The sequence below is a fragment of the Cygnus olor genome (assembly GCF_009769625.2).
Source record: "Cygnus olor isolate bCygOlo1 chromosome W unlocalized genomic scaffold, bCygOlo1.pri.v2 SUPER_W8, whole genome shotgun sequence".
Lineage (NCBI taxonomy): Eukaryota > Metazoa > Chordata > Aves > Anseriformes > Anatidae > Cygnus > Cygnus olor.
Window position 1 is genome coordinate 29,286 of NW_024429079.1, and position 27,636 is coordinate 56,921.

At 47.6% G+C, this 27,636-nt stretch overlaps 1 protein-coding gene across 2 annotated transcripts in view; it reads right to left on the reverse strand.

Moving 5' to 3' along the window:
• LOC121063044 (E3 ubiquitin-protein ligase KCMF1-like) overlaps positions 1–27,636 on the reverse strand; it is a 119,913-nt gene that overhangs the window by 11,786 nt on the left and 80,491 nt on the right. The window lies entirely within an intron of this gene.

Here is a 27,636-nt window from a genome sequence, read left to right on the forward strand (position 1 = left end):
AATTTTAGCATCTTTTCAAGACCCACTTTACTTTATAATTTTGCTTTTAATAATACCACAGAAACCAAAAGTAAAATTTTCAAATCCCATCTGCAATGTTTCAGCTTTAAAACTTCTCTTTATATGTCAGTTCCAGCACAGAGAGTAGGTCTGGTTACACAGGATTACTAATTGCTTGTATGTACCTGCATGTAAAATTCAGTTCATTTAGTGTTCTTTGAATCCCCAAAGCAACTTCTCATTCATCTCACCAGAGAAGTGTGGGAAGGAGAATGAAACCAGATATGAATATTCATTAAAGTATCACCACTGAGACGATCCACTGAGGTAGCATGAGAGAGGTTTGGCAGAGGAAACTCCTTATTCCTACCAAGTATTTTGGGAGATGTCATTACAGTTTTTGTTTTGTTTTGTTTTGTTTTACCTTAAAAGTAAACACACACTTAAAGTTAAGGGAACCTTACTGCCACAGCAACTTTCATTTATTATTTTTATTTTTCCTCTCAATGACTTTGCAAGCACCTGAGAGAAGCATGCCTTAAAAAGTCCTTTGCAAGTTTTGCAGGACAGTCTTAAAGTTTGATAGATGACAGGTTAATAAGCCAGAAAGGAGAAATCCATTCCACACAGTATGTTAGGTCTTAAGTACTCTGTAAAGCATCACTTTGATAGTAGAATCCAACACTTTTGAGGAATTTTACTCTCTGCTTCTCTGGGTGAAACAGATGGCACTTACGGTCCTGCCACCCCTCTCCTCCCTAATCAGTCAGGACTGCAATACTTCAGGTAAACCTTTTTGCCATCTTCAACTCTCCCAGGAGCAAGCTTTGTCTTTTTAGAGGAACCCTGGCTGTGATGCTGTCCTGGTTTCAGCTAGGATAGAGTTCATTTTCCTCCTAGTAGCTGGTATGGTGCTGTGTTTTGGATTTAGGATGAGAATAATGTTGATATCACACTGATGTTTTAATTGTTGCAGAGCAGCGCTTACACTAAGCCAAGGACTTCTCAGCTTCTCACTCTGTTCTGCAACATCAAGCTGCAGAAGCTGCTGAGGGAGAAGGTGAATCGAGTCACTTTGCAGAAGTGAAAGCCATTCAGCTGGCTTTAGATATTGCTGAACGAGAAAAGTGACCAGTTCTCTATCTCTATACTGGTTCATAGATGGTAGCAAATGCCCTGTGAGGGTGGTTACAACAATGGAAGCAGAGCAACTGGCAGCACAGAGGCAAACCCGTCTGGGCTGCTGCACTGTGGCAAGATATTGCTGTCCGGGTAGAGAACCTGGTTGTAAAAGTACACCATGTAGATGCTCACATACCCAAGAATGGGGCCACTGAAGAACATCAGAACAACTAGCAGGTGGATCAGGCTGCTAAGATTGAGGTGGCTCAGGTAGACCTGGACTGGCAACATAAGGGTGAATAATTTATAGCTCGATGGGCCCATGACACCTCAGGCCATCAAGGCAGAGATGCAACATACAGGTGGGCTCATGATCGAGGGGTGGACCTGACCATGGACACTATTGCTCATGAATACATGACTGTGAAACGTGCTGCAATCAAGCAAGCCAAGCAGCTAATGCGTCTTTGGTATGGAGGATGATGGCTGAAATATAAATATAGGGAGGCCTGGCAGATTGATTACATCACACTCCCTCAAACCCGCAATGGCAAGCGCTACATACTAACAATGGTGGAAGCAACCACCGGGTGATTGGAAACATATCTTGTGCACCATGCCACCGCCCGGAACACTATCCTGGGCCTTGAAAAGCAAGTCCTATGGCGACATGGCACCCCAGAAAGAATTGAGTCAGACAATGGGACTCATTTCCGAAACAACCTTATGGACACTTGGGCCAAAGAGCATGGAATTGAGTGGGTATATCGCATCCCCTGTCATGCACCAGCCTCCGGGAAAACCAAGTGATATAACGGATTGTTAAAGACTACACTGAAGGCAATGGGTGCTGGGACATTCAAACATTGGGATACACATTTGGCAAAGGCCACCTGGTTAGTCAACACTAGGGGTTCTGCCAACTGAGCCGGACCTGCCCAATCAAACCTGTTACGCACTGTAGAAGGGGATAAAGTCCCTGTAGTACACGTAAAAACCATGCTGGGGAAGACAGTCTGGGCTACTCCTGCCTCAGGCAAAGTCAAACCCATTTGTGGGATTGCATTTGCTCAGGGACCTGGATGCACTTGGTGGGTAATGCAAAAGAATGGGGAGGTCCGGTGTGTACCTCAATGGGATTTAATACTGGGTGAGAATAGCCCATGAGTTGAATTGTATTATGTTAATTATTATCAAATACTGTATGTCATCACTACCATGATTGCTATATGTCAATGCCCTATTAATGGTATCACAGTAACAGCCACGTAGGTAATGATGAATGAATTTTGATAGAATTGGATAAGCACGGCGGTGTGATGGAACGAGAACAGGCTTTAACTTGAGACAATCCAACATCACACACCATCTCTTCTGCCCTAAAAGCCTGCTGTGACAGATGGCGCCCGAAGTCAGTCATGGACTACACAAACTCAGTGGACATTTTATATACATATATGAAAAGTGGTGATTAATTGGAATGTACCGGAAAGGGTGTAACCCGAGTATGACATAAATGGTATGGAATAAGGGGTGGATATTGTCCTGGTTTCAGCTAGGATAGAGTTAATTTTCCTCCTAGTATCTGGTAGGGTGCTGCGTTTTGGATTTAGGATGAGAATAATGTTGATAACACACTGGTGTCTGGCCGGGGTGGGGGGACCGGCTGCTCAGGGATAGGCTGGGCGTTGTTCAGCGGGTGGTGAGCAATTGCATTGTGCATCACTTGTTTTGTACACATTAGTAGTAGTAGTACTATTATCATTATTATTATTATTTTCCTTTCTTTTCTGTCCTAATAAACTGTCTTTATCTTAACCCACAGGCTTTCATTTCTTTCTGATTCTCTATCCCATCCCAGAGAGGGAGGGGGGAGGGTGAGCGAACGGCTGTGTGTGTGCTGGCCAGGTTAAACCACAACAGATGCAAAACCCAGGTTCCTAAACTGTGCTCTTCATGCATACATTCAAGTTGTTCACAATGGTTCTCAAAAGACTGTGGGCATAAAAGACATTTAATTGAAAGCACAAATACCTTTCTGACCCTTGGTGGGGAGGGGGGCGAGGAGGATGTCTTAGAATATATTTATTGCAAGATCTAATCTCTCAGAGATTGGTTGCCAAATCTTCAGTGCTGGTTTATTTTTAGAAAGTAGTGGTCATCATAAAAGACAATGAGATTTTATGGAGAGTCTTTTTTTACAATCCCTTTCCCCTTTAGCTCAGAATTTCACTTCACTAGATTCTACTTTCCAAATCTCTCACCACTACAGAAGCAATACAAGTGGACACATAGCCGAACAGAACAGACATTTTATCATGACATGCAAGAAGAAAAAGAAGTTACCAGTAATGCACTGATCATAGATCACAGATCATAGAATGGCTTTGGTTGGAAGGGACCTTAAAGGTCATCTAGTTCCAACCCCCCTGCCATGGGGCTGCCCACTAGTTCACTGACCACCCACTAGATCAGGTTGCCCAGGGCCTTGTCCAACCTGGTCTTGAACACCTACTTGAGGCAGTTCAAAAACCTAAAGAGGTGGTCAGAATACACTGCAAAGCTCATCAAAGTGTCAACTCAGATATTATTAAGGAAAACTGAAAGGTAGATGAAGCTGCCAAACGAGCAGCCATGGTGGGTGGGTGGGTGGGGGGCAGACAGGAGATGACTATAAAATCTCCTATTACCCGTTAGAAAAATACTGATAACAGTTCCTGAATATACAGAAAAGGAAGTCAAGCTGGCTGAGCTATTAAAATGCGTGAAAGACTCAAATGGATGGTAGATAACTGCCCATGGACAATGCATTGTTACATCAGAAAGAATGAGACAACTTATGACTCAGGTCTATCCAGAAACCCATATGGGAGCTGAGGCTCTGGTAGAGAGTGTCAAAAGATATGCTGTTGGAACTAAGATATTATTGATTGCAAAAAGTATAACTCAAAAGTATGAGTTGTGCCTTAAAAACAATCCTAAAATACAGGTAAAACCTGCTCCTGGAGAGGTAAAAAAAGGGAATCACTTGAATTATCTTTTCTGTTTGGCCAGAAGTTTTCCCGTTATTGGGAAGAATGGGTTAAAAACGGAAGATTGGCAAGGAGGATGGGATCAGAAAGGAAGACTGGCAAGGAGGATTGTAAATAGGCTCAAGTGACCTTGCAGCTGGGAGTGCGTAAAGTCTGGAGAGCAGCAATGTAGAAAACATATAAATTATGCCTGATGCTGTTTGTGCTCTGTGTGTTTGGCAAGTAGCACATCTGTGCATAGATAACATAGGTGTTTGGTGGACTCGGGGCACCCTATCGGACGCATTTGTGCTCCTGGCCTTGGTACAGAGAAGATCAAAGAAGCACAGTGAGGATCACAGCACAGTGGTAAAAACTGTGCCTGTATGAACCCTTGATAAAAACAGGCGAAACTAGCATGCCGGTAATCTCCTAGCATGGACCCTGTTTAGCAGTTCCTGTGTCTCCGTTTGTGAGCCTCTGCTCATGTGCCTCTGCTCGGGTGTTGCTTCAGGGATCCCCCGGTTGGCAAGGCAACAAGAATAAATCTACTCTTTGCATTTTAGCTGCAAGTCTGTGGTTGTTCCTGCTGCCTGCCTGTGCTGACTCACATACCTGTGTTGAACCAATCAGGCTAGGGAAGTAGTGAAATTAGTAGTAGTAGTCATTTCAACGAGGACCTCGCGCGGATCGGCTGCAGCGAGGGCTCCTAGCAGGGAGACGAACGGAGCCAACCCCTAACCCCCCCCCAATAACGCGGCACAGAGCCGCTTGGTCAGAGCCGCAGCCCCGGCCCTCTGCCCCCGAGCAGGCAGGAGCTGTGCTTGTGCCGCCGCGGGCGTTGACGTGCTGAGGGCGGAGCCAGGGGTGACGGCAGCCCACCCCCTGGTGCTATAAAAGCAGTCCCTAGGGAGCGCCGCAAACAAGACGCGCTAACAGGACCAGCTTGGCAGTTAGCACTGGCAGTTTGCGCGGGGCAGTTCAGGCGGGGCAGGGAGGAGTGCGAGGAGGATCCTCTCCCCTCTTTCCCACCTCCCTTTCTCTTCCTTTCCTCTCCTCGGGGAACTCTGCCTCGTTGCACCTAGAATTCACCATGGTGGGCACCCGTCGCAGTGGCCTGTCCGAGGCGGCAACCCAAACGGAGGAGATGCTGCCTCTCTGGACTCACGTAGGCATTCAGGTGGATTCCCTGAGGAGGGAAGTGGCAGTCCAGACAGGTGACTGTGGGGAGCTCTGGAATCTGGAGACCCACCTGGGTCCTGAGGGAAGAGAGGGCTGTTGTGGGTGCAGGTGTGCCCTGCTTAAGGAACTCCTCAAGCAGGTGGCTGGGCTGCATCAAGAAATCAGCAGCCTGAGGGGCTCCTGGGAGTCTCTGAGGGTGACAGATAGGAGGTGTCAACCTGCCCCTGCTGATGCCCAGCAGCCCCCTCCTAAGTCCCTGCAAGGGGTAGTAGCTGACCCAGCAGATCACATGCAGGACAGAGGGCTTGACCACCCACAAGAGAAAAGGGGCTGGACCCTCGTCTCAGCTTGAAGCAGAAAGAGATGTTTGCTCCCGACACTCACGGTGCCACCAACCCCCACGATGTCCCTGGGTAATAGATTTGAGGCTCTCAGGCAGGAAAAAGAATAGATTGAGGGTCTGGACAGTAGTCCGAGCCTGGGAAGCAACCCTGAGAAGCGTGTCAAGATTGGGGGAAGTACCGAGCATAGGGATCGGGGCCGGACGGGGCACTGCATCACAACCAGTACCACAAGAAAAGAACGGAGAGTCTTAGTGATCGGAGACTCCTTGCTGAGGGGCACTGAGGCTCCCATTTGTTGCCCTGATAATCTATCCAGAGAGGTGTGCTGTTTTCATGGGGCACGTGTCAGAGATGTTAGGAAGGCTCTGCCACAGCTCATTAAACCGGAGGACTACTATCCTCTTGTTGTCATTCAGGTTGGATCCCGGGAAGCTGCAACTAGAAAAATGAGTAATATTAAAAAGGACTTTGCATCCCTGGGAAGGTTGTTGAAGGGATCGGGGGTGCAGGTAGTGTTCTCCTCTGTCCTCCCGCTGGGTGACCGGTACCCAGAAAGGAGAAGGATGGGACAGGTGAACGACTGGCTGAGGGGGTGGTGTCTGGACCAAGGATTTGGGTATTTCCATCTTGGGCAGTCCTTTGAGAAGCTAGGTATGTGGGCTGCTGACCGACTCCAACTCAGCAAGTGGGGCACAAGTGTGTTGGGGAGCAAGCTCTCTGGGCTGATTACCAGGGCTTTAAACAAGGTTTGACGGGGGAAGGGAGGGGAGCTAAAAGTGACAGAGAGAGGCTGGGGGAAGTTGTCACTGTTGAAGATAGTAGGGAAAAACCTCTGAGTTGTCCCACAGGATTGTCTGAGGGCTCCTCAGAGAAGGTAATGATGACGATACCCCGTCCGGAATCTTCTTCTTGCATCTCTCCAGGGGTAACTGCGCCTGCTGCTTCCCTAAAGTGCCTGTATACCAATGCGCGGAGCATGGGAAATAAACAGGATGAGCTCGAGATCTGCATTCGGTCGTAGGGCCACGATCTCGTTGCAATCACAGAGACGTGGTGGGACAGCTCGCATGACTGGAATGCTGTCATGGAGGGCTATGTCCTTTTTAGGAAAGACAGGCTGGGGAAGTGAGGGGGTGGGGTTGCCCTTTATGTGAGGGAGCAATGAGAGTGTACCCAGCTCTACCTGGGGGAGGGTGAAGGACAAGTGGAGAGCTTGTGGGTGAAAATTAAGGGGTGGGCTGGTATGGGGGACACTGTTGGGAGGGGTATACTACAGGTCACCAGATCAGGAGGAGGAGGTCGATGAGGCCTTCTACAAGCAGCTGGTAGTAGCCTCATGATCACAGGCGCTGGTTCTCATGGGGGACTTCAGTTATCCAGACATCTGTTGGGTAAGCAACTTGGCCAGGCACACGCAGTCCAAATGGTTCCTACAATGCACTGAAGACAATTTTCTGACGCAGGTGGTGGAGGAGCCGATGAGGCAGGGGGTGCTTCTGGACCTTGTTCTTACCAACAGGGATGGGCTTGTTAGGGATGTGAAGGTTGGGGGCAGCTTGGGATGCAGCAACCATGAGATGGTGGAGTTCAAGATGGAACTTGGTGGAAGAAGTAAGGCTAGTAGCAGGATTGCTACCCTGGACTTTCGGAGAGCCAACTTCAACCTCTTCCGAGACCTGCTTGGGAGTATCTCATGGGCTAGGTTGCTAGAAGGCAAGGGTGCTTGTGAGAGCTGGGCTACATTTAAACAGCACTTCTTCCAAGCTCAGGATTGGTGCATCCCTAAGAGTAGGAAATTGGGGAAGGGGGGCAGGAAACTTGCGTGGATGAGCAAGGAGCTCATCGATAAGATCAAAAGGAAGAGGAAGGTCTATGAAATGTGGAAAAGGGGCCTGTCCTCTTGGGAGGAGTATAGAAGTGTTGTCAGGGCCTGCAGGGACGCCATGAGGAAGGCTAAAGCCCACCTAGAGATGAGGCTTGCAAAAGAGATAAAGGATAATAAGAAGGGTTTTTTAAGTATGTAAACAGTAAAAGGAAGACTAGGGATAATGTGGGTCCCTTGCTGAATGAGGGGGGTGTCCTGGTTACAAGAGATGCCGAGAAGGCGGAGATACTGAATGCTTTCTTTGCTTCAGTCTTTGCTTCAAGGACTCCCCCCCGGGACTCCTTGACCCTGGCGGGAGGAGAAAGGGGCTGGGAAATGGAGAGCTCCCCCCTGGTTGACGAGAGAGTGGTTTGGGAGCGTCTGAGTGAGCTCAACGCACACAAATCCATGGGTCCCGATGCGATGCATCCATGTGTGCTAAGGGAGTTGGTAGAGGTGATCGCTGAACCGCTCTCTATCATCTTTGAAAGGTCTTGGAGAACAGGAGAGGTGCGTGAAGATGGGAGGATAGCCAATGTCACTCTGGTCTTCAAGAAGGGCAAGAAGGAGGATCCGGGAAACTACAGGCCTCTGTCCCTGGAAAGGTGTTGGAACAGCTTGTTCTGGATGCCATCTCCAAGCAATTGGAAGAGAAGGTGGTTATGAGTAGTCAGCATGGATTCACCAAGGGGAAGTCGTGCTCAACCAACCTCGTTGCCTTCTGTGATGGCATCACCAGCTGGGTAGATGGGGGGAGAGCAGTGGATGTCATCTACCTTGACTTTAGCAAGGCTTTCGATACTGTCTCCCATGACATCCTGCTAGCAAAGCTGAGAAAGTGTGGGATAGATGAGAGGACAGTAAGGTGGGTTGAGACCTGGCTGACTGGCTGAGCTCAGGGGGTGGTGATCGGCGGCGCAGAGTCCGGCTGGAGACCTGTGACTAGCAGTGTTCCCCAGGGGTCAGTGCTGGGTCCGGTCTTGTTCAACATCTTCGTCGACGACCTTGATGAGGGAATAGTGTCCACCCTCAGCAAGTACACCGATGACACAAAGCTGGGAGGAGTGGCCGACACGCCAGAAGGCTGTGCTGCCATTCAGCGAGACCTGGACAGGCTGGAAAGATGGGCAGGAAGAAACCAAATGAGGTTTAATAAGAGCAAGTGTAGAGTCCTGCACCTGGGAAGGAACGACCACATGTATCAGTACAGGCTGGGGGGCGACCTGCTGGAGAGGAGCTCTGAGAAGGACCTGGGGGTCCTGGTGGACGACAGGTTGACCATGAGCCAGCAGTGTGCTCACGTGGCCAAGAAGGCCAATGGGATCCTGGCATGCATTAAAAGGAGCGTGGCCAGCAGGTCAAGGGAGGTGATCCTCCCCCTCTACTCTGCCCTGGTCAGGCCTCACCTGGAGTACTGTGTCCAGTTCTGGGCTCCCCGGTACAAAAAAGACAGGGATCTCCTGGAAAGAGTCCAGCGGAGGGCCACAAAGATGATACGGGGCCTGGAGCATCTTCCCTATGGGGAAAGGCTGAGAGACCTGGGTCTGTTCAGCCTGGAGAAAAGAAGACTGAGAGGGGATCTTATCAATGTGTATAAATACCTGAGGTGTGGGAGACAGAGGGATATGGCCAACCTCTTTTCAGTGGTTTGTGGGGATAGGACAAGGGGTAATGGCCACAAGATAGAGCACAGGAAGTTCTGCGCCAACATGAGAAAGAACTTCTTCATGGTGAGGGTGACGGAGCACTGGAACAGGCTGCCCAGGGAGGTTGTGGAGTCTCCTTCTCTGGAGGTATTCAAGGCCTGTCTGGACGCCTACCTGGGCAGCCTGCTCTAGGGAACCTGCTTTAGCAGGGGGGCTGGACCCGATGATCTTTCAAGGTCCCTTCCAACCCCTTCAATTCTGTGATTCTGTGAAATGTCTATTGAAAGAAATAATACTGAGATTTGGAGTGCCAGTCTTCTGATAGGGGACCACATTTTGTAGCAATGGTTACTAAAGAAATGTCTAGAGTACTGAATATAAAATGGGACTTATGTACCTCATGGATGCCACAATCTAGTGGCCAAGTAGAGAGAATGAACCAAACACTGAAAGGACAAATAAGGAAATTGTGCCAAGAAACAGTTTCTTGGATAACTCCAAGGGTTTGGGAAAAAGTAAGCCTGTTTGGATTACTATATGGAAAAACATATGCTGTAAATTTAACTGGAAAATCCGATTAGATGCATGTAACTGGGAATCAAGCACTTACTGATTATATTTTGCCTTTAACAAAAACTTTGAGTCTCATCCACAGATGCGTACTATTAAGGGTGCCGATTATGGTGGATGCACTGGTTCACTCCTTTTGTACACTTTTCTCCTGGAGATAAAGTTTAACTGCGAACCTGGAGGGATGACCTCCTAGCTGAAAAGTGGAAAGGACTATACCTGGTGCTGTTAATGACAAATACTGCTGTGAAGCTCTGAGAGACTGATTCGTGGATTCATTACACCTGAGTGAAAGCTGCTCCTCCACAGCTATGGAAAACTGAAAAAACCAGGGCCCTCAAAGTTGAAAATCACCAAAGTTAATGGACTGCATATATCTATATATATAGATAGATAGATAGATATACTTTTTGCTAAAGTTATAAGTTCCATTAAGTTAGAAAATGAGGGGGTTAAAAGCAATGGCAGTCTTTTGTTCGTTGAGAAACCAGGCAGTTAAGGAAACCGACAAGTGTTTTTGAATCCCTGGAGCCAGAACACCCACTTTGAATTGATAGCTTCATATGGGTTTTCTGAAGCCTGGCAATGTCTGACTTGGTTTCTGGATCTAAAGTTGTGGGTAAAGATCTAAACTAATAGACCTAGGAAGCAATAAGATGAGACTCATATAATATGAATTAGATAAGTCTCTGTCCTGGTTTCAGTTAGGACAGAGTTAATTTTCCTCCTAGTAGCTGGCAGGGTGCTATGTTTTGGATTAGGATGAGAAGAGCGCTGATAACATGCTGATGTTTTAATTGTTGTAGAGCAGTGCTTACACCAAGCCAAGGACTTTTCAGCCTCTCTCTGTCCTGCTAGCGAGCAGGCTAGGGATGCAGCAGAAGCTGGGAGGGGACAGACCCAGGACAGCTGACCCAAACTGGCCAAAGGGGTATTCCATACCATCTGACGTCATGCTGAACAATATATAGGGGTGGCTAGCCGGGGTGGAGGGGTGGCCGGCTGCTCGGGGATAGGCTGGGCATCGGTCAACGGGTGGTGAGCAATTGCATTGTGCATCACTTATTTCGTACACATTATTACTATTAATACTATTATTATTATTATTGTTGTTGTTATTCTTTTCCCTGTCTTAATAAACTGTCTTTATCTCAACTCACAGGCTTCACTTTCCCGTTTCTCTCCCCCATCCCGGAGAGGGAGGGGGGAGGGTGAGCGAACGGCTGTGTGGTGTTTGACTGCCAGCCGGGCTAAACCACAACAGCCTCAAAGGGGGGAATTGTTACCAAAGCAACCATTATTAGGTCCAGTCACTGTTCCGTAATCTGGATCGTATGAATGTAGAACTAGCATTATCTGTTGTGTAGAATATCCTGGAATATAAGGAACTTGGATGGGATAATCAACATGCCAAGGGGAATTGGGCCAAGTTGGTAAAAAGAAGAGGAACAGTAATGTCCGAAGGTAAACTTTGCTCATTATTATTTGACTTATTGCACACTGGGTAACGAATCCAAATGTTTTATCGCACAACAAACCCACCAAAGGCCCATTTCCACAATCCCACAGGAGCACAGGGGCTACAATGGCAGGCAGGAATCCAAATCAAAGAATCTGAGCAACAAGAATACCTTGTTTGTGCTCCTCCCAGGACTGCTGCAGGAGACCTGCAGCCTCATTGTCCAGGTGTGAAACACATCACGATGAGTCAGCAGGTGTAGCTCTCCAGATCATCTTTTGGACTAAGGGGTGTTGCTGCCTGGGGGTGGGACACATTACCGGATGAAGGGGAAAAGCAGTTCAGAATTGCACAGGACTTATTATGGGATTGTTGGTGAGTATCGGGACTCCAAGCATGTAATAACACAAGTACAATTTAAGACAGGTCAGACAGAAGCTTTATTAACTGTGATCATAGTGAGAGAACGCTTGAGGAGCATCTCCCTCTCTGTCCCTGTGGTCTCTATCCAGTGTTTGCAGAGACATGACTTATATACCGTTTCAGAGAAAGGAAAGAGGTAAGGAAAATCATTCTAATGTTACCAAAGCCAGGTGTGCATTCTTGGGAAGAATGGACCCCAGACAATCATTTATATGTCAAGAAAGTGCAGTACCCATGCATGGAAGGAATGGACTCCTTAAGTATCTTGTTAACTGTCACAATTGACGTTATAGTGGGGCCTGTAGGAGTGACACACACGGTTTTATCTTAGCTGAGAAGTGGGAGATAGAAACAATCAGAATGCTAGCTTTTGATCCAAAAGAATGTTCCTTTTGTTAGGATAAACTTCTTAGCAAGACTTCTCAAATATGAAATATTAATAATTTTACCACGACAGGATGTTTGGAGAAGAAACCAGAAGCAGGAAAAGGAAGGTGGTTAGATGATTCAGGGAAGAACAAGTGTGGGAAAATAGAGGGGTAAAGGGATAAAAAAGGACAGACGTGTAAACAGATTTGCTGGTCAGTACGCAGTGGTGGTTTAACACCAATGGGATGCTCAGCACCACCAGGCTGCTCTCTCCCCTTACTCAAAAAGACAGGAGGAGAAAATACAATGGGAAAAACAACAAACAAACACAAACTAAAAAACACCTCCTGATTTTAAAGTCTCAAGGTACAGGAAATAAGGAGGACAGGAAAAATGAGGAAATGACCAGAAAGGAACCACCCCACCATAATCTTTATACTCATTAAGGGTCATTAATATATTAAAGAACATTCCCACCAATATGGAAATGGGACAACAGCTATCCCCCACAAATCTAGAATCTTCTGATCTCATAAGACATATGCCCCATAGAGATAAGTTAGGCAGGTCAGAACAACCAATCTGAAACAGTAAAGGGAAATAATAGTCTTGCAAGCAGCTATGTATAAATAACTGTGCTTCTAAGCGAGAGCGTGTTTGCTTTGCAAAAGATCGCCAAGCACCTAATTCTGTGCAGAATTAAAGACCTTTGCATGGATTCCGATTCTGTGCGCTTATTAGCTAGGTGCACTGGGCACGAACCTATTCACAGAATCACAGAACGTTAGGGATAGGAAGGGACCTTGAAAGATCATCTAGTCCAATCCCCCTGCAGGAACACCTAAATCATGTCACACAGGAATGCGTCCAGGCGGGTTTTGAAAGTCTCCAGAGAAGGAGACTCCACAACCCCCCTGGGCAGCCTGTTCTGTCACCCTCACCGTGAAAAAGTTTTGTCTCATATTTAAGCGGAACCTCCTATGTTCCAGCTTACACCCACTGCCCCTTGTCCTATCATTAAGATGTCACCGAGAAGAGCCTGACTCCATCTTCCTGACGCTCGCCCTTTACATATTTATAAACGTTAATAAGGTCACCCCTCAGTCTCCTCTGCTCCAAGCTAAAGAGACCCAGCTCCCTCAGCCTTTCCTTGTAAGGGAGATGCTCCACTCACTTAATCATCCTTGTTGCTCTGCACTGGACTCTCTCAAGCAGTTCCCTGTCCTTCTTGAACTGAGGGGCCCAGAACTGGATGCAATATTCCAGATGTGGTCTCACCAGGGCAGAGTACAGGGGGAGGAGAACCTCTCTCGACCTACTAACCACACCCCTTCTAATACACTCCAGGATGCCATTGGCCTTCTTGGCCATGAGGCCACAGTGCTGGCTCATGGTCATCCCGCTGTCCACCAGGACCCCCAGGTCCCTCTCCCCTTCACTACTTTCCAGCAGGGCAGTCCCCAACTTATACTGATGTCTGGGGTTGTTCTTGCCCAGATGCAGGACTCTACACTTGCCCTCGTTATATTTCATTAAGTTTCTCCTTGCCCAACTCTCCAGCATATCTAGGTCCCGCTGGATGGCAGCACAGCCTTCCTGCGTGTCAGCCACTCCTCCCAGTTTAGTGTCATCAGCAAACTTGCTGATGGCACACTCCATTCCCTCATCCAAGTCACTGATGAATATATTGAACAGTACTGGTCCCAGTACCGACCCTTGAGGGACTCCACTAGATACAGAACTCCAACTCAACTCCATCTCATTAACCACAAGCCTCTGGCTTCTTCCCTTCAGCCAGTTCACAGTCCACCTCACTACCCAATCGTCCAGACCACGCTTCCTCAGTTTAGCTGCAAGGATGCTGTGGGAGACGGTGTCAAAGGCTTTACTGAAATCAAGATAGATCACGTCCACTGCCTTTCCATCATCTATCCACCTGGTTATATCCTCATAAAAGGCTATCAGGTTGGTCAAGCATGACTTCCCCTTGGTGAAGCCATGTTGACCGCCCCTAATGACCCTCTTATCCTTGATATGCCTAGAAACAGCACCAAGGATAAGTTGTTCCATCACCTTACGAGGGATGGAGGTGAGACTGACCGGTCTATAGTTACCCGGGTCCTCCTTCTTGCCCTTTTTGAAGACCGGAGTGAAATTTGCTTTCCTTCAGTCCTCAGGCACCTCTCCCGTTCCCCACGACTTACCAAAGATGATGGAGAGTGGCCTAGCTATGACTTCCGCCAGCTCGCTCAGCACCCGCAGGTGCATCCCATCAGGACCCATGGACTTGTGGATGTCCAGCTTGCTTAACTGGTCCTTAACCCAGCCCTCATCAACCAAGGCAAACTCCTTCTTTATCCTGACTTCCTCTGGGGCCTCAGGGGTATGGGGCTCCTCAGGAGAGCCTCTGGCATTATAGACAGAGACAAAGAAGGCATTCAGTAACTCTGCCTTCTCTGTATCTTCTGTCACCAGGGCACCTACCTCATTCATTAGTAGGCCTACATACATTGCCTCTAGTGTTAGTTTTATCCGCAATGTATTTAAAGAAGCCCTTTCAGTTGTCCCTGACCCCTCCTGCAAGGTTTAATTCTAGAGAGGCCTTAGCTTTCCTAGTTGCCTCCCTACATCCTCTGACAACAGCCTTATATTCCTCCCAAGTGGCCAGTCCCTCCTTCCATGATCTGTAGACTCTCCTCTTCAACTTGAGTTTGCCCAGCAATTCCCTGTTTAACCATGCAGGTCTCCTGTCTCTCTTTCCTGACTTCCTACCTGTTGGGATGCTCTGATCTTGATCAGAAGAAGCAGTCCTTGAACGCTAACACCTATCTTGGGCCCCTTTTCCTTCAAGTACCTTGTCCCATGGGATTTCCCCTAGCAAGTGCTTGAAAAGGCCAAAGTCAGCCCTACTGAAGTCTAAGGCTGCAATTCGGCTCGGTACTCTGTTCCTGCCTGTACTAGGTCTGGCTGGGATGTTAACTTTCCCTGCAGCAGCCCATACAGTGCTGTGCTCTGCACTTGTAGCTAGAACAGCGCTGGTGTCACACCAGTGTTGTGTCTGCTGCTGAGCAGTGCTGGCACAGCATCAGGACTCTCTCAACCCTCCCAGAGTCAGCAGGCTGGGGGTGGGCAAAAAAGTGAGAAAGGAACATTACCAGGGCAGCTGACCTAAACCAACCAAAGGGATATTCCATACCATATGATGTCACACTCAGCAATAAAAGGTGGAAAAAGGAAGAAGAGGGGAGGGGTGGGCTCATGAAAACGTCTATCCTCCCAAACAACGGCTATGTGCATTGAGGCCCTGCTTCAAGGACGTGGCCAAGCATCACTCGTTTGTGGGAAGTAGAGAGTAATTTCTTTCCTCTGCACTTCCACACAGCCTTTGCTTGTTGTTTCCTCCCCCCCCCCCTTTTCCTTTTCCCTTTCTTTCCCTTTAGTTAAATTGTTTAATTAATAATAATTTTTCCTTAATAATTATTTTTTCCCTTTAATTAAATTATCCTTATCTCAACCTGTGAGTTGCTTCTTTCCTTTTCTTCTTCCCCTCCTCTTCTGAGGAGGGGGAGTGAGAGAGCGGTTGTGGCGGAGTTCAGCTGCCTAGCAAGGTAAAACCACCACACTGCCACACGAGATCCTGAACTCCACCATCTCATGGTCGCTGCAACCAAGGCTGCTCTCAACCTTCACCGCTTCAACCAGCCCCTCCTTGTTAGTGAGACTAAGATCCAGCAGCGCTCCCCTCCTAGTTGGCACATCTACCATTTTCATCAGGAAGTTATCATCAGTGCACTGAAGGAACCTCCTGGACTGCAGATGGCTGGCTGAGTAGGCCTTCCAGCAAATGTCAGGGTAGTTAAAATCCCCCATGATAACCAGGGCCTGTAATTACGAGGCTGCTACCAGCTGCCTGTAGAAGGCCTCGTCAACTTCCTCATCCTGTTCTGGTGGCCTGTAATAGACACCCACAACAGTATCCCCCATGCCAGCCTGCCCCTTAATTCTCACCCACAGACTCTCAACTCGCTCCTCAGCCGCCCCTGGACAGTACTCTGTATCCAGTACCCTGGATAGTATTCCCTATTAGGGATAACAATTTTGGTAACTTAGATTGGACCCTAAAAGTAGCATTGCCCAGTCCAACTTGTCGACATTGGTGTTGGAGGGGAAGGATGACAAAGACCAAGCGTGCACTGATGATTTCATTGTGTTGTCCATAGGTTCATGCCTGGTGTGCCGTGCCAATAAGTGAACAGAGTCGGAATCCACATGAAGGCCTTTTAATTAAATAATTAATTATATACATCTGCAAAGTCAGGTGCTTGGCAATCTTTTGCAAACCAAGTACACCTCTGACTTGAATCATTTATACACAGCAAACTTGTGAAAACTATCTCTTTAGCTACTTTTGATTGGCTATTATAGCTCACCTAACTTATCTCTACTGAGTTTGTGCATTACAGAGGAATAGCGGGGTGGGGGAGACACAACACCAAATCCCACATTAACATACGTTAGCATTCTGATTGCTGTGATTTAAATATGTTAATGACCCTTAATGAGCAAACGGTTACTATAGGTCAGTGTGGAGCTGTTTTTCTCCTTCTTGTTTTTTACCTTTTATCCCTTATCTTCCTTGCTTCTGCTAGCTCAAGGCTACCTGTCTCTCTCTTTCCTTATTTTCTCAGCTAAAAGACTTCACAAGCTATAGAAAGACTACACAAGCTACAGGCCTCCCTATTTTCTTCAAGGTTTTCTTGTTTTTTTCCCAGCTTTGGGACTACAATTGGAGGTCTGCCCTCAACCCCTCCAAAAGTCTGGGGCCGGTGAGTGGCACAATGCTTTAAGGAATTCACTGAATGTCTGGAGATAAGGGGGAAATCACTGGACTGGTAAGTACAGTTTATATCTTCCCCAGGAATATTTGGAGAGCAGATCATCAGCCTCACACATAGATGCTGTGGTTTGGCAAGAACAGGATACAGACCTGTGAGCCCTCTTAGTTGACTGATTGGTTAAAGTCAAAGTTAAATGTGAGCAGCCACTGAAGGGAAAATGGGATGTGATCAGTCCAAAATTCCCTCTTGTTCCCCCTTGGGATGCATCCTTTAAAACTGGTCTAAGTTTGGTGGTGACTCCAAAGGGTAAAATGAGGCAATATTGTAATCAGTGCCTCAGCACAAATTAGATGACTGGGAACAATGGCTAGTGAATGAATCCTTGAAATACATTACAATATTGCAATTGATGTTATTTTGATGGCGCGAAGTAAATGGGATAAGTTGGTGTATGTCAGTGCTTTTATGTCATTGCCTGAAAAGTCAGGCTGAATGTGGATTGTGGCAGGACTGTATTATGTTCATGCGCCAAACCAAAAGGGGGTAAGGGGATTGATAAACCCCTGACAATTTATCCAGATTTAGAACAGGAAGAGGTATGGTTATTTGTATCCTTGGCACCACCGCTGTGTTATTCCTCTATGGAAAGGGGCTCAGATGTTTCCCTTACCTCCAGAGCTTCAGCTGAAACGCCAGAGGCCTCTTCTAGGCCCCAATTCCAACTTTAGCCCTGCAGTGCGTAATACCCGACGACAAATGGTGACAGTCATCCAGACTCTGCTAAAACAGGTGGTAGGACCAGAGGGAGACCCTGGTTTTGTTCACGTTCCATTTACCAGGTCAGATTTGTTAAACTGGAAACAGTCTGTTGGGTCCTACAGGGATAATCCCTCAGTAATGTAACAGCTGTTAGAAACCATCATGATTACCCATAACCCCAACTGGGGAGATATGCGAACTTTATTAAACACCTTTTTGACTGTAGAGAAAAGGAGAACTGGGAAAAGCTCAGGTGGAGGCAAGGCAGAGGTGCCCACAGGAAGAGGTGGAAGAATTAGTACCAATTCAGAAAGATCCTGGGTGGAACCCAAATATCGACAGGGGTCAACAGGTTGTAAAACAATATGGACGATTAATCCTTTAAGGGGGTTAAAATGGGATACTAAAACAAAACAAAATTCTAAATTAAATGAGGCCCACCAGGACCCAGATGAGAGCCTGTCTGCTTTTTTTGAATGCCTCTGTGAAATAGCCAGAAAATGGACAGATCTGGACCTGGAGGATGAGGCAAATAAGAAAATGTTTAACATGCTGTTTATTGGGCAGTCGGCTCCAGATATTAGGAAGAAATTACAGAAGGCAGATGGAGCTAGGGGAATGTCAGCCTCTCAATTAATTGAAATTGCATACAAAGTTTAAAATAATTGAGAGGTGTGGAAGGAAAGAAAGGGAAAAGATGAAATTACAATTGTCACTTTCGGCAGAGGCTATAACAGATGGGCAAGGAGGTTGTGGAAGAGGTAGGGGGTAGGAATAGAGGTGAAAGAGAAGGATTTTTAGGAAGACAAGGGCGAGGGCACACGAGGCATGCTATATGCAAAGAAGAGAGGCACTGGAAGAAAGAATGACTGGTAAAGGGAAAAAAAGGAAAGTGGAGAAGGAGAACGTACTTTGATTATGTTGGAGGATTTGGACAATTGATGAGGACCGGGGGATGAAATAACAGTTTCCCCAGCAGATACCCTGATTCCAGTAAAGCTGGGGGAGCGTGGTGGTTTTACCCCGCTGGGCAGCTGAGCTCCACCATAACCATTCTCTCACTCCCCCTCCTCAAAGGAAAAGGAGGAGAAACTATGATAGAAAGGGCTCAAGGGCTGAGATAAGGACAGGGAGATCACTCAACAATTATCGTCATGGGCAAAACAGACTCAGCATAAGGAGGTAAATATAATTTATTGTCTATCACTAGCAGACTAGAACAGTGACAAACTAAAAAGAAACTAAAAACATACTAAAAACACCTTCCCACCATTGTGGAGTAATTGCCTATAGTAACTAGGAAAATTAATCTAATTTTCAAATTTTAAAGCAAATCTACAGCATTGAAGAAGCTTTCAGGGTGAAGGGTAGCTGCACTACCTAAGCATTCCCTAAGCTTCCAACCTTAGATGCTATAGCACTAGGGGAACCTGGTGTGCTGACTCTAAGGAACAGTACAGAGTGTAGAGCGGAGTGGAGACACCGCGGCTAGGCTCTGTGGCAAGATGGGGACTCGATTGTTCCTGTGCACACCGAGATCGATAAGCTGCACATTTGCTACCCCGAGCCAACGACCTGTCATGTTTTTGACAGAATGCTGTACTCTAGTGAACTTTTGCTCATTATAATATCATTATAATACCAAAGCACACCTCCTTCCCAAAAGCTACCTGCCTCCAAGGGGCGACCACCCCTCACTGAGCATGCGCTCTGAATTTCTCAGAGCCTATACCTTTAAAAGAAAGCGAGAAAACTTTTCACCAATCATAACCAAGATATGCTTCACTAGAGTCACTCAAGCTCCACCTAAAAGATAGAAAATAATATAAATTGGCTTAAGAAAAAGGGGATGTTAGGGAAGACACAATCATGACTTCTGGGATCAGTTGACGGGCTGAGACTCTCCGCCCCCCCCCCCCCATTGGGATGCCTTTGGGTGAGATTTGAACACTTGGTTATACCAGGTGTCTCCACAGAAACTTAGAAATCTCTAGAGTCTTTGTGCCTTTTAACGTGTTAATAGCCAGGCTGTGTACCTGTGTATTTCATGCATGCTAGCTTGCTTTTGCAGACAGTGAATTTATTGCCGGCAATCCAAAGAACCTGCGTACCTGTTGCTGTAATAAATTGCACTTAATTGCATTGTTCCTAGCTGTGATAGTTCTCATTGAACGTGACTAGAGTGAGGGTGTGCTACATTATTGGTGAATCCCTGACTGTGATAGTTCAGGACCCTGAATCCCACCAGACCCATAACGGTTAATCGGCTACACCCCTTAATGAGACAGAGAAATTGGTGTAGTTGGCAGGATTGCTATGGATAAACCGCTGCAAAAATGCAAATGTGTCCCCTTCCCAGGTGGGGAAGGAGTGGGCCTAAAAATTTTGGAAAAATCAAGACAAAGTGGTAGAAAACATTAACCATTGTCAGTCTGCACAAAAGACTGGAGAAAGAAAGGGTAAAGGTGTGACTTCTGTGCTGTGTTATGAGCCTGTTTCACAGTTCTCATTGAACGTGACTAGAGTGAGGGCATGCTACGTTACTGGTGAATTTGTGACCATGATAGTTCAGTACCCTGAATCCGACCGGACCCATATCAGTTAATCAGCTACACCCCTTAACATGACAACCATCCACCCTCTTTTACGTCCTACCCCTCAGTGGTGCAGGAGAACAGGGAATGGGGGTTGCGGTCAGTCCATAATGCTTCAACTCCACCGCTCCTTCACAGTCACACTCTTCCCCTGCTCCAACATGGGGTCCCTCCCACGGCATACAGTCTTTCCTGAACTGATCCTGCGTGGGCTTCCCACAGGCAGCAGCTCTTCAAGAACTGCTCAAACATGGGTCTGTACCACGGGGTCCATCCATCAGGAGCACACTGCTCCAACATGGTTCCCCCATGAGCAGCAACTCCTGCCAGATCACCTGCAAATGTGTGGGCTCCTCTCCCCGGGCTGCTGTTGCAGCCCAGAATCAGCTCTGGCAGGGGCTCTCCACAGGCTGCAACCTCCTTCAGGCCAGATCCACCTGCTCCACCATGGGCTCCTCCATGGGCTGCAGTGTGGAAATCTGCTCCACCGTGGTACACCATAGGCTGCAGGGGGTCGACCTGCTCCACCATGGTCCTCTCCACAGGGGAACTACAGCTTTGGCACCCAGAGCACCTCCTACCCTCCTTCTGCACTGACCTTGGTGTCTGCAGGGCTGGTTCTCACTCCTTGCTCTCCCAGCTGCTGTTGCACAGCAGTTTTTTCCCTTAAATCTGCTCTCACAGAGGCACAAGCAACATCACTTATTGGCTCGGCTCTTGCCAGCAGCAGGTCCTTTTTGGAGCCGTCTGAAACTGGCTCTTATCTGACACGGGGCAGACTCTGGACTCTTTTCACAGAGGCCACCCCTGCTACCAAGCCCTTGATACGTAAACCCAGTACCAGGAGAGAACAGGAAAGGTATAAAGTGCAGAGGAACTCATGGGTTGAGATAAAGGCAGTTTACTAGGCTGTGCGCAAGCAAAGCAAAACAAGGAATTAATTCACTACTTCCCATTGGCAGGCAGATGTTTAGCCACCTCCAGCAAAGCAGGGCTCATCATGTGTAATGGTCTCTTGGGAAGACAAACTCCATCACTCCAAACATCTTCCCTTCCTCCTCCTTTACCCCAGTTTTATTGCTGAACATGATGTCATATGGCATGGAAAATCCCTTTGGCTGGTCTGCATCAGCTGTCCTGGCCATATCCCCTCCCAGCTTCTTGTGCACCCCCAGCCCCTTGCTGGCAGGGCAGTGTGAGAAGCTGAGAAGTCCTTGACTTATTGTAAGCACTGTTCCACAACAACTAAAACATCAGTGTGTTATCAACATTATTCTCATCAAAAATCCAAATCACAGCAGCATACAAGCTACTGTAAAGAAAATTCATAGTAAAAAACTCTATCCCAGCCAAAACCATGACAGTACCACAATATCAAATTAGGTTCACAGCGAGAAAGTGGCTGGAGCTGTTAATAGACAAGATTTTTTTTAATGGATTGATCTGCAAATGCCAAATTAGTTTTAACACCCTGAAACTACCTGTAAAGAAACCAAATAGCAGTGAGTACAGGTTTGTACAAGATTTGCAAGCCATAAATAAGATAACCGAAGACAGACACCCTGTGGTACCAAATCCATACACCCTCCTAACAGCATTATCTTAAAAGGATACCTACTTCACAGTATTGGAGCTAAAAGGCATCTTCTTTTCTGTATCCTTATATCCAGATAGTCAGACTACATTTGCTTTTGAGTGAGAAAATCCCACAACAGGGAAAAAGACTCAAATATGCTAGACAGTACTACCGTAGGGGTTCAAGAATAGTCCAGCGGTACTTGGGACTGCCTTGGCTGCGGACTTAAACAACTGGCAGAGTTTAAATGAAGGAAGTCTGCTGCAGTATGTTGACAAGTTGTTGTTAGGAGCTCAAACCAAAGAAAAATGTGTACAACTGACTCTCAGTCTGTTAAATTACCCGAGAATAGCCAGATACCGAGTATCCCAGAAGAAGGCCCAAGTGACTCAGTAGAAAGTGCGGTACTTAGGGATTGATATTTCCCAACAACTGTTAGCACTGGAACCTGAGCAAAAAGAAGCTCACCAAGGGAGCTCATCAGTGCTCACCAAGCTGCTTTCCATCATTTATCAGTATCACGTTAAAGGGGACTTATCAGAGTCCAGTGTTTGCCTGTTTCAGAACCCTGCTAAGGACTTTCCCTGAGACAGTTTCACAAAGTTGAACGTATTTAATAAGGCAACAGATATAATAGATTCAGAACTGCTGTTGATAAATACACTTACTGCAATAGTTCTAATATATGATGATAGTGCTAGCAAAATTCTATTCCAGCTATTCCTCACCAAAGGGTGAAGGCGCAGAGCTTACCAAAAAGGCATCCCTGTCTTGGTGGAGGAGAAAGGGCACAGCCTCTTCTGGGTTTCCAATTTCTTCTCCACCCCACCCCGCTCTTCCTTTTTCCTCACTCTAATTTCTTCTTCTTCTCTTTTTTTCTTCCTTCTTCTTTCTTTTTACACTAACTCCCAACACTCTTTTATATCCTAATCTTATCTGTTCCCTCCCTGGAGTATGTTTATCATAGAATCATAGAATCACAGAATATCCCGAGTTGGAAGGAACACATAAGGATCATCAAGTCCAACTCCTGGCACTGCACAGGTCTACCCAAAGTTTTAGACCATGTGACTAAGTGCACAGTCCAAACGCTTCTTAAATTCAGACAGGCTTGGTGCAGTGACTACTTCCCCGGGGAGCCTGTTCCAGTGTGTGACCACCCTCTCGGTGAAGAACCTCTTCCTGATGTCTAGCCTAAACTTCCCCTGCCTCAGCTTAACACCATTCCCGTGGGTCCTATCACTGGTGATTACAGAGAATAGGTCAGCGCCTGCCTCTCAACTCCCCCTCGCGAGGAAGATGTAGACTGCGATGAGGTCCCCCCTCAGCCTCCTCTTCTCCAGGCTGAATAGGCCCAGTGACCTCAGCCGCTCCTCATACGGCTTCCCCTCTAGGCCCTTCACCATCTTCATCGCCCTCCTCTGGACACTCTCCAACAGTTTCACATCCTTTTTCTACTCTGGTGCCCAGAACTGCACACAGTACTCGAGGTGAGGCTACACCAGCGCAGAGTAGAGTGGGACAATCACTTCCCTCGACCGACTAGCAATGCCGTGCTTGATGCATCTCAGGATACGGTTGGCCCTCCTGGCTGCCAGGGCACACTGCTGGCTCATATTCAGCTTGCTATCAACCACAACCCCCAGATCCCTCTCTGCGGGGCTGCTCTCCAGCGTCTCGTTGCCCAGTCTGTACGTATAGCCAGGGTTGCCCCATCCCAGGTGCAGGACCCAGAACTTGCTCTTGTTAAACTTCATGTGGTTGTTCATTGCCCAACTCTCCAATCTGTCCAGATCTCTCTGCAAGGCCTTTCCACCCTCATCCGAGTCCACAACTCCTCCAAGTTTGGTGTCGTCAGCAAATTTGCTCAAAACACCTTCTAGTCCTACATCCAAATCATTTATAAAAACATTGAAGAGGACTGGCCCTAAAATGGAGCCTTGAGGGACCCCACTAGTGACCATCCGCCAGCCAGATGTGGCCCCATTTACCACAACCCTTTGAGCCCTGTCCGTCAGCCAATTGCTCACCCATCGTATGATGTTTTTGGTAAGTTGTATGCTGGACATTTTGTCCAGTAGGATCCTATGGGAAACTGTGTCAAAAGCTTTACTGAAATCCAAAAAGGTTACATCAGCTGGTTTCCCTTGATCGACTAGATGGGTGATCTTATCATAAAAGGAAATCAAGTTAGTCAAACAGGACCTACCCCTCGTGAACCCATGTTGGCTGGGATCAATGACTGCATTGTCCCCCAGGTGCGCTTCAGTAACTTCAGGGATAATCTTCTCCATAATTTTACCAGGCACTGACGTGAGACTGACAGGCCTGTAGTTACCAGGGTCTTCTTTCTTGCCCTTCTTGAAAACTGGCACATTTTCCAGCTTCCAGTCAACTGGTACCTCTCCAGATTCCCAAGACCATTGAAAAATAATTGAGAGAGGTCCCGCGATGATGTCAGCCAGCTCTCTGAGCACCCTGGGATGAATCCCATCCGGACCCGTGGACTTGTATGGATCTAGGTGGAGCAGCAAATCCCGCACACATTCAGGGTCGGTTGGGAGTTTATCATTCCCACTGTCACGGTCCTCTGGCTCAGGGCACCCGGGGTCCCGAAGCCCATCATCGGCATTGAAGACAGAGGCGAAGAAGGCATTAAACGTCTCTGCTTTGTTGCTGTCCTTGTCTGTGAGGAGACCTTCCCCATCTAGTAGCGGACCTATGTTTTCTTTGGTTCTCCTTTTCCTGTTCACATATCTAAAAAACCATTTTTTATTGTCTCCCACACACCTGGCCAGCTTCAACTCTAGTTGGGCTTTGGCCACACGAATTTTCTCCCTACAAACACGAACAGCATCCCTGTATTCCTTCCTCGTCGCCTGACCCTCCTTCCAGCAGCCTTACACTTTCTTTTTTCGCCTAAGCTCCAGTAGAAGATCCCTGGTCAGCCAGGCCGGCCTTCTGCCCCGCCTGCTTGACTTCCGATATTTTGGAATTGCCTGATCTTGTGCTTTTAGGAGGCAGTGCTTAAAGATGGACCAGCACTGATGGACGCCAATGCCTTCAAAAGCAGCTTCCCAGGGGACCTTGCTGACTAGTTCCCTGAGCAGTCTGAAGTCTGCTTTCCCCATATCCAGGGCTGAAGTTTTGGTGGCAGTTTTCCTTCTGTCACCATAAATTCTAAACTCAACCACTTCATGGTCACTATGACCGAGACGGCCGCCAATTGCCACGTCCCCCACAAGACCCTCTCTGTTCTCCAGCAATAGATCTAGGAGGGCACCTTTCCTAGTTGGCTCCCTTAGCACCTGCACCAAGAAGTTATCATCTAGGTGCTTTAGGAACCTCCTGGACTTGCTCGTGTCAGCCGTGTGGTGATCCCAGTTGACGTCCGGCAAGTTGAAGTCCCCCATAAGGACAAGGGGAGTTGATCTCGAGGCATCTCTTAGTTCTGCAAAGAATATCGGCGTTTAAGGATCGGCGTTGTCGTCCTCGCCAGGTGGTCTGTAATAGACTTCCACAATGACATCCCCTTTATTTGTTCGTCCCTTAGTCCTTACCCAGAGGCTCTCAACTTTGCCATCGCCAACTTGAAGTTCCACACAGTCCAGCTCATGCTTCACACACATCGCCACCCCCCCACCTTGCCTACCCTGCCTGTCCCTCCTGAAGAGCCTGTAACCATCTATTGCAACACACCAGCCACAGGACTCATCCCACCAGGTTTCGCTTATGCCAGTGATGTCGTAGCTGTGGGACTGGGCCAAGACGTCTAGCTCATCCATTTTATTCCTCATACTGCGTGCGTTTGTGTAGAAGCACTTCAAATGCGCCTCCCTATATGCAGCACCTTGTGGAGCAGACCAAAGGACCTCACTAGCACACAGTCCCTCTGATTCTAGCACACCATCCCTTAGCTCATCACCGGCGTGACTGGTTTTATCCCTTTCCCCCTTCGACTCTAGTTTAAAGTCCTATCTATCAGCCCCGCCAACTCCTGAGCAAAAACCCTTATCCCCCTCTGAGAGAGGCGCATCCCATCTGGTGCCAGCAGGCCCGGTGTTGCGTAGACCTTCCCATGATCGAAAAACCCAAAGTTCTGCCAGTTGCACCAGTCCCGAAGCCACATGTTAATGTGATAAGTCTGCTTGTCAGCATCGATCCCCCCTATCGGAAGGACAGAGGCAAACACAACCTGTGCCCCTGATCCTTTAAGTAGTCGCCCCAAAGCCCTAAAGTCCCTTTTGATCGCTCTCGGACTTCTCGTTGCTACCTCATCATTACCAGCCTGAAAGTCCAGTAGCGTGTAGCAGTCGGTGGGCCGTATCAGGTGCGTGACTTTCTTAGCAAAGTCTCTCACCCGAGCCCCAGGGAGGCAACAGACTTCTCTGTGGGTTGGGTCTGGTCGGCATATTGGGCCTTCTGTCCCTTTCAGAAGGGAGCCCCCCATGACAATAACCCTTCTTTCTTTCTTGACAAGGATGATTTAGGATGATTTGGGTGAAGAGTTGAGTACTACAGTCATATACGTTTAGCATGTACTTCTTAAAGCACATTATCATATTCAAGTGGGTGAACTTTAATATTCATTTTACACATAATGAAGCAAAAGGTTTCACTCAGGCACTCTGGCCATCAAGATTCTGTTCTGCCACCAAAATGGGACATCCCACCAACACAGGACTCCCTCCTTCAGCAACCTCTCAGACCAAGCTTGTGGACCTTCATCCACAAAGTTTGTATAAGCGATAAACAAGAAGAAACTGCTCAATTCCCTTTTGCCCAAGGCTGGTGCTTATCAGTGACTCTAACAAATCTGACTGTTCTCCACAATTAGCAGTCCTGGCTATCAGAAGAGGTCCCACTTGACTGGAAGCTACCAAATGTGACACCCATCTACAAGAAGGGCCAGAAGGAGGCCCCTGGGAACTACAGGCCTGTCAGTCTGACTTCGGTGCCAGGGAAGCTCATGGAGCACATCATCTTTAGTGCCATCACATGGCACCTACAGGACAACCAGGGGATCAAGCCCCGTCAGCATGGGTTTAGGAAAGGCAGGTCCTGCTTGACTAACCTGCTGTCTTTATACGACAAGGTGACGCTCAGTGGATGAGGGAAAGGCTGTGGATGTGGTCTACCTAGACTTCAGTACGGCTTTTGATACCATTTCCCACAGCATTCTCCTGGAGAAACTGGCTGCTCATGATTTCGACGGCTATATTGTTCGTTGGGTTAAAAGCTGGCTGGGTGGCCGAGCCCAAAGAGTCATGGTGAATGGAGATAAATACAGTTGGAGGTTGGTCACTAGTGGTGTCCCCCAGGACTCAGTATTGGGGCCGGTTCTCTTCAATATCTTTTTCAATGATCTGGACAAGGGGATCTAGTGCACCCTCAGTAAGTTTCCAGACACCAAGCGAGGCACGAGTGTTGATCTGCTCGAGGGTAGGAAGGTTCTACAGAGAGATCTGGATAGGCTGGACCAATGGGCCGAGGCCAACTGTATGAGGTTCAACAAGGCCAAGTGCCGGGTCCTGCACTTGGGGCACAACAACCCCATGCAACTCTACAGGCTGGGGGAAGAGTGTCTGGAAAGATGCCTGTCGGAAAGGGACCTGGGGTATTGGTCAATAGCCAGCTGAATATGAGCCAGCAGTGTGCTCAAGTGGCCAAGAAGGCCAACAGCATGCTGGCTTGTATCAGAAAGAGCATGGCCAGCAGGACTAGGGAAGTGATTGTCCCCCTGTACTCTGGTCCCCCAGTGAGGCTGCACCTCAAGTACTGTGTTCATTTTTGGGCCCCTTGTGGTGCAATTGCCTAAAGTAACTAGGAAAATAAAACTAACATTCACATTTTAAAGAAAATGTACAGCACTGAAGAGG